This window comes from Cervus canadensis, chromosome 2 (assembly GCF_019320065.1).
Source record: "Cervus canadensis isolate Bull #8, Minnesota chromosome 2, ASM1932006v1, whole genome shotgun sequence".
NCBI classification, from domain to species: domain Eukaryota; kingdom Metazoa; phylum Chordata; class Mammalia; order Artiodactyla; family Cervidae; genus Cervus; species Cervus canadensis.
In genome coordinates, this window is record NC_057387.1 from 7,816,657 (window position 1) to 7,824,225 (window position 7,569).

General features: G+C 43.5%; 1 long non-coding RNA gene across 1 annotated transcript; it reads right to left on the minus strand.

Annotated features, from left to right (window-relative positions):
- Positions 1 to 6,416: 6,416 nt before the first annotated feature.
- Positions 6,417 to 7,546, minus strand: LOC122430681. The gene is made up of 2 exons (XR_006266372.1): positions 7,426 to 7,546; positions 6,417 to 7,133 (listed from the first exon to the last, which is right to left on the minus strand). It is a non-coding gene; the product is annotated as an uncharacterized LOC122430681 (long non-coding RNA).
- Positions 7,547 to 7,569: the final 23 nt, after the last annotated feature.

Here is a 7,569-nt window from a genome sequence, read left to right on the forward strand (position 1 = left end):
TAGCAATAAATGCAAATGTACTGTGGTTAAAATTGCACAGGGGGACTTCCCTGGTGGTCCAGTGGCTGAGACTCCATGCTTCCAGTGCAGGAGGTCTGGGTTTGATCCCTGGTCAGGGAACTCGATCCCACATGCTGCAACTAAGACCTGGTGCAGTCAAATAAATAAATTAAAATAAATGTTATTTAAAAATAAGAGGCTTGTGGGTTTTAGTTTGCTGTAAATTGACTATAAATTACCTAGTATTCACAATAACATTAATATTACTTGTTAATAATTCTATAATATTAATAAATATTATACTTGCAAATGCATTTTTAAAATTGAAGTATAGTTGATATATAATACTATATTAGTTTTAGATGTACAGCATGATTGAATATTTTTATAGATTATATTCCATTTAAGGTTATTATAAGAAAATGGCTAATTTACCTGTGCTACACAATATATCTTTATTACTTATCTATTTTGTACATAATAATTTGCATCTCTTAATCCCATTCCCCTTATCTTGACCTTCTTCCCTCTCCCCACTAGTATCTACTAGTTTGTTTTCTGTATCTGTGAGTCTGTTTTGTTACATGTGCTTAGTTGCTCAGTCACATCTAACTCTTTGTGACCCCATGGACTGCAGCCCGCCAGGCTCCTCTGTCCGTGGAGATTCTCTAGGTGAGAGTACCGGAGTGGGTTGCCATGCCCCCTTCCAGAGGATCTTCCCAACCCAGGGAAGAAACCCAGGCATCGCACATTGCAGGCAGATTCTTCACCACCTGAGCCACCAGGGAAGCCCAAGAATGGGCCAAACCCTCCTGGAGTGGGAGCCCATCCCTTCTCCAGGGCATCTTCCCAACCCAGGAACTGGACCGGGGTCTCCTGCATTGCAGGTGGATTCTTCATCAGCTGAGTCACCAGGGAAGCCCTTATGTTTTGTTACATACATTTGTTTTTTCAGATTCCATATATAATGAGATCAAACTGTCAACTCTAAAGGAAATCAATCCGGAATATTCATTGGAAGGACAGATACTGATGCTGAAGCTCCAATAATTTGGCCACCTGGTGTGAAGAGCTGACTCATTGGAAAAGATCCTGATGCTGGGAAAGATTGAAGGCAGGAGAAGGGGATGATAGTGGATGAGATGGTTGAATGGTATCACCAACTCTATGGACACGAGTTTGAGCAAGCTCTGGTAGATAGTGAAGGACAGGGAAGCCTCTTATGCTGCAGTCCCTGGGGTTGCAAAGAGTCAGACACGACTGAACAACTGAACAACAATAGAATGATAACATACAGTATTTGTCTTTCTGTCTAAGTTATTTCGTTAAGCTTAATACTCTCTGTGTCCACCAAGATGTTGCAAATGGCATAATTTCATTCTTTTTCATGGTTTAATTTAATTTCGTTATTTTTCCTGTGTGTGTGTATCAGTCACATCTGCTTTATCCACTCACCTGTTGATGGATGCTTAGACTGCTTCCATATGTTGGCTGTTGTAAATAATGCTACTGTGAATATTGGGATGCATGTTATCTTTTCAAATTAGTGTTTTTTTGTTTTTTTGGCTAAACACTCCGGAGTGGAATTGTTGGATCATATGGTAGTTCTACTTTTAGTTTTTTGAGGAACGTCCATACTGGCTGCACCAATTTACATTACCACCAACCACATACAAGGGTTCCCTTCCCTGCACTTCCTGGCCAACATTTATTGTTTATAGACATTATGATAATAATCATTATGACAGGTGTGAGGTGATCTCATTGTGATTTTGATTTGCATTTCTCTAATACTTAGTGATGTTGAGCATCTTCTCATGTGCTTATTAGCCATGTCTATGTCTTCTTTGGAAGGCTGTCTATCTGGGCTGTTTTAAAACCTGGTTGTAGGGAGTTCAACCTGGTGCCCTCTGACAACCTAGAGGGGTGGGATGGTGGGTTAGGGAGGGAGGTTCAAGAGGGAAGGGGATGTACATATACCCATGGCTGATTCACATTGTTGCAGGGCAGAAACCAACACAACATTTTAAAGCAACTATCCTCCGATTAAAAATAAATTTAAAACATAGGGACTTTCCTGGTGGTCCAGTGGTTAAGAATCTGCCTTCCAAAGCAGGGGACATGGGTTCGGTCCCTGGTGGGGCAGCTAAGATCCAAAATGTGGGGGCAACTAAGCCCTCATGCTACCCAGAGCGGCCAAAAAATAAATAAAACTGGGTTGTTTATTGATATTGTTATATGAGCTGTTTATATATTTTGGATATTAACCCCTTATTGAGCGCATCATCCGCAAGTATTTTCTCTTGGTCAGTCGATTGTCTTTTACTTTGCTGTGCAAAGGCTTTTAAGTGTACTTAGGTCCCATTTGTTTATTTTTTGTTTTTATTTCTCTTGCCTTAGGAGACAGATCTAAAATATATTGCTATCATTTACATCTAAAAGTGTTCTGCCTATGTCCTCTTCTAGATCTAATATTTAGGTCTTTAATCCATTTTGAGTTTATTTTTGAATATGGTGTGAGGAAATGTTCTAATCTCTTTCTTTTATGTGTAGCTGTCCAGTTTTCTCTATACCATTTATTGAAGAGATTTTCTTTTCTCCATCATTTATTCTTGCCTGCTTTGTTGTAGATTAACTGACATGAGTATGGGGTTGCAAATGCATTCTTAGAGTGAAAATAAGAGTGATGACAATAACTACCAGTGCAGTTCTTAAAATGTACCAGGCCCTGTGCCAAGTAAGCATAGTATATCTATTATTTAATTCTTATTTTGCCATTGTTGTTGTTCAGTTGCTCAGCTGTGTCTGATTCTTTGCGACCCCATGGACTGCAGCATGCCAGGCTTCCCTGTCCTAAGGTAAGTCATGTTGTTAGGTAGTTAGAATAGAAAAAGGACAATATTGCCACCGTCATAACTGCATTCTGAATGGAGAAAATTTCAGAGAAATGTGAGCTGAAAAAGGACAGATAGTTAGATTGGGGAATTGGGTTTTAACTGAGATCTGTCTACCCCTTAGAGAGATAGTTTCTCCAGCGCCTGGTTCAGTTCTTGGTAAAATCATAAACAAGGGGTTATCCAGAGGAGTGAGATTAATCGGGGGGGTGGGGTGGGGGGGGGCATGTGAATCTGTGCCATTTTGTAAGCAGATAAATTAGGGGAATCTCTGGAGAAAGAGAACAATTAATGGCTTTCTTGTTATAAGAGAAGTCATTTTGGCCTAAGACATTTTGTGACCTAAGCCTGGAGCTATGCTTACCCTTGAACAGGTCTCAGTAATTAATGATCTTAAGGAACAAAGGAATGCACTAACAGAGAAAAGGCAAACAATAGTACAATGAAAGAGCATAGTCCTAGTTCCTCCTCAAGGGATATACATAATAAGAAGTCCTGTGTGGAACTAATACCTCCACAGAGGTGGAATGCTGATGCTGACCCCTTTGACTTCGATCAACTAAAGTTTGGACTCTGTCAACCTTTGCCCCAATTCTATGCCAAGTTCTCTCCTCAAGCCCCTTCCTGAATATATGTGTACTTTTAGCTTAAAAGTTATATCGCTCAGTCGTATCTGACTCTTTGCAACCCCATGGACTGTAGCCTACCAGGATCCTCTGTCTATGGGATTTTCCAGGCAAGAGTACTGGAGTGGGTTGCCATTTCCTTCTCCAGGGGATCCTCCGGACCCAGGAATTGAACCAGGGTTTCCCGCATTGTAGGCAGATGCTTTACCGTCTGAGCCACCAAGGAAGTCCAAAAGTCCGCCAATTTTGCTTTTCAGGGAGATGCTGCTTTGGGAAAAATCCCCGGGGCTCTCCTTACTTACTGCTAGTGATAATAAATTCTTCCTTATCTTGGTCATTGGCTTTGCTGTCTATTGGTGTGATACCAAGAGGCAAACCCAGTTTTAGGGTAACAATATGAAGACTATCTGAAATAAAACAGGAGGGAAGGGGGCAGGGAACAACCTTTAAAAGAATGATATAGACATCGGCCCTGACAAAAACTGATTAGAACCCACAAGGTCCAAGATGGAAAATTCGCCTTCCAGTGGACCTTGAGCCCCGATACAGACAGATAGACAGTGCCCAGTCACTCAGTCATCTCCGTCTCTTTGTGGCCTCATGGACTGTAGTTCCCCAGGCTCCTCTGTTCATGGAATTTCCCAGGCAAGAATTCTGGAGTGGGGCGCCATTTCCTACTCCAGGGGATCTTCCCGACTCAGGGATGGAAATTGCATCTCTTGTGTCTCCTCATTGGCAGGCAGATTCTTTACTGCTAGCACCACTTGGGAAAGATTGAAGGCAGGAGAAGGGGACGACAGAGGATGAGATGGTTGGATTGAAGGAGGAAACAGAACAGGACTCCCTCTTGGGCTGGACTGTGGACTTTGAGCTATGTGCCCAATATTGATGGAAACTACACACCAACTGGAAAACCAGGCCCCCGGAAGGAAGAGCCCCAGGGCTCTCCATTGCCTAAAAGAATACCCTAATTATCTGTGTAACTGAATAGAATCATACATTCTATTATGCTTATTGGGGTATGACCACAAGCCTATTGATAATTGTCCACTGTTAACTACCTAGGCTTAAGGCATATGAATTATGGGTTAACTTTGATTGTATCTTTCTTTTCCCTTTGTTCAGACTGGTTTCAGGGAATTTGGGGAGGTGGGTTTGGGCACGTACGCTTAGGGCGTATAAAGTTTTCACAAAAACTGGTCGGGGTCCTTGGCTAAGAGGAGACTCTTCCTTGGGCCTTCTGGTGTAATAAACTGCACTCCACTATCTGCACTGTCCTTCTGAGTGAGTTTGTTTCCCAGAAATGTGGCCACAACAGGATGGCATCACCGACTCGATGGACATGAGTTTGAGCAAGCTCTGGGAGTTGGTGATGGACAGGGAAACCTGGGGTGCTGCAGTCCTTGGGGTCCAAAAAGAGTCGGACACGACTGAGTGACTGAACTGACTGAGCACCACCTGGGAAGCCCTTGAGCCCCATGATACACTCTTTGTAATATGAAATGAAGTCGCTCACTTGTGTACAACTCTTTGCGACCCTATGGACTGTAGCCTGCCAGGTTCCTCCATCCATGGGGCTTTCCAGGCAAGAATACTGGAGTGGGTTGCCATTTCCTTCTCCAGGGGAATCTTACCAACCCAGGGATTGAACCCTGATCTGTTTACCGTCTGAGACACCAGGGAAGCCTTTGTAATATATTAGCATTTAAATGACACACTCACCATGACAGTTCTGAGACTAACCATCAAAGGCCAAAAAAGAGGGCAGTGGCCTAATTTCTGGAAATCCCTGCCCCTTCCCTGAAATAGTTGAAATAATCCTCCCAGTCACTAGCCTATGAAATTACCCAGCCCATTAAAAACTAACCACACTTTATTTCAGGGCCTCTTCTGAGATGGCCCATACACTGTGGAGTATGTTTCTCCCTAAATAGATCCGCTACCAATCACTTTGTCACTGAATTCCTTTATGTGAAGGGTGAGAAAGTGACCTAAATGACCTTTAAGACATCCCTTCTACCTAAAGACTGATAAGTCTCAGAGTTCCTTTAAATCCCTGCCTGAGGGACTTCTCTGCCCAGTGGCTAGGAATCTGTTTGCCAATGCAGGGACCCAGGTTCAATCCCTGGTGAGGGAGGATTCCACATGACGCAGAGCAACGAAGCTGGTGAGCTAAAACTACGGAACCCACGCTCTGGAGCCCTCATGCTGCGACAACTGAAGCTTGTGTGCCTAGAGCCTGTGCTCCATGACGGGAGAGGCTGCTGCAATGAGAAGCCCATGGGCTGCAACTAGCGAATAGCCCCTCTTTGCAACTACAGGAAGCCTGTGTGCCGCAACAAGGACCCAGCACAGCCAAAAATAAATAAATAAAGCACTGTTAGGGCTTCCCTGGTGGCTCTGTGGTAAAGAATCTGCGTGCAAATAGAGGAGACACGGCTTCAATCCCTCGGTCAGGACGATCCCCTGGAAAAGGAAATGGTAACCCACTCCAGTATTCTTGCTTGGGAAATCCCATGGACAGAGGAGCCTGATAGGCTATATATAGTCCATGGGGTCACAAAAGAGCTGGACACAACTCAGGGGTTAAACAACAACAAAACAGTGTGTACATGTAAATAGGTAAAATCCCTGCTTAAGTTCGCCCATCTTAAAATTTTCTCTGACAATCACAGTCCAGAGTGCCTGGTCCCTTCTCCAAGCTCTTCTCTCTTCTCTTTACTGTCATATTTAACTTTATGTGTATGTCTTTCCAAGACTTTAAATTCCCTTGAGGCTAAAGACCAGAGCTTTGCAAGCGTTTCTCTTTTGAAACTTTACGAAGTTTCTTTTTTGGATACATATTGTCCTGTTTCCTGTATTGTACTGGAAGTAAACTGTAAGTCATTTGAAGTCACAGATTATGGTTTATATTTATTTGTATTACCTCACAGCACCCAATAGGTGCTTGTTAAACATTGCTTTAAGTTGGGTGAAATGTGAAGAGGACTTTTGGCCCAAAGGAATAAAGACAAAGATGAAAGAGCAAAAGGTCAAAGAATACCACTGTTTTGGATACAAATATGGACTTCTTACTTGCAGTGAGAAGTCCAGGAAGTTTTCCCACAGGGAACCTGGATATACTAAGAAAAAACCCTATTTTTTTCCTGCAGGGGGCGTGGGTTTAACCCCTGATCTGGAAGTAAGATCCCGAACGCAGCCTTGCGCAGCCAAAAAGTTTAAAAAAAAAAAAAAGTATTACGATCACAATGTAAAATCATTGTAAAACATTAGAAACTAGAAATAATAAAGGTGTTGCGAATGGGTTTCAAATAAAAACGATGTAACAATATAAATATTAAGAGTATCAACATAGCCTATAGAAAGAGGGTTTAGCAGGCACGCAATTATGCTCAGTGAGAAGATAAGCAATACGGAAATGCGGACGTCTGCTGAATGATTAAACATGTGTAAAGGACATACCCACAGTCATTCACAGTGATGTTTATAGAGCGTCTGTAGGTCAGTGTGTATTATCTGGGTGTGTGTGGTGATTCGATTCTGCCCTTCCCACTGAATGGAGCGCTTCATTCCCACCTCTTTTCCCTTTCCTCCTCTAGCGCAGCCTTGAATCCTGCGAATGGAGTGGACAGAGGAACACACGTTGAGGGTCTTCTCTCCCGACCCTCACATATTAATACACGTGGTTTTTACTTGGCAAAGGACTGGACCAAGGTTTCTGCGGCTGCAGCTTACATTCCGAATAAACAAACCATTACAAACCAAGAAACAAAGCCAGGCACAGAACAACCACCTTCCCGACCACCTCCGTTAAGGTGTTCCTCTAATCTTCCGGCTGCAGTTCAGAACCTAGCCAGTCACAAAGTCCCTCCTTCAGGAACGCCGCCCAATCACAGAGTCCTCACCTGCAGAAGGTGAGGCCTGGGTCTCCGCGCGCGACAGTCTCCGGGCCCAATCAGGGGCGGATCGGGCTTGGAACGGCTCCAGTCCGCCTTACTGGGAGTGGTGGGCGGGACTGCACCTGGCGCCGGTGAGTCACTCAGAGGAGC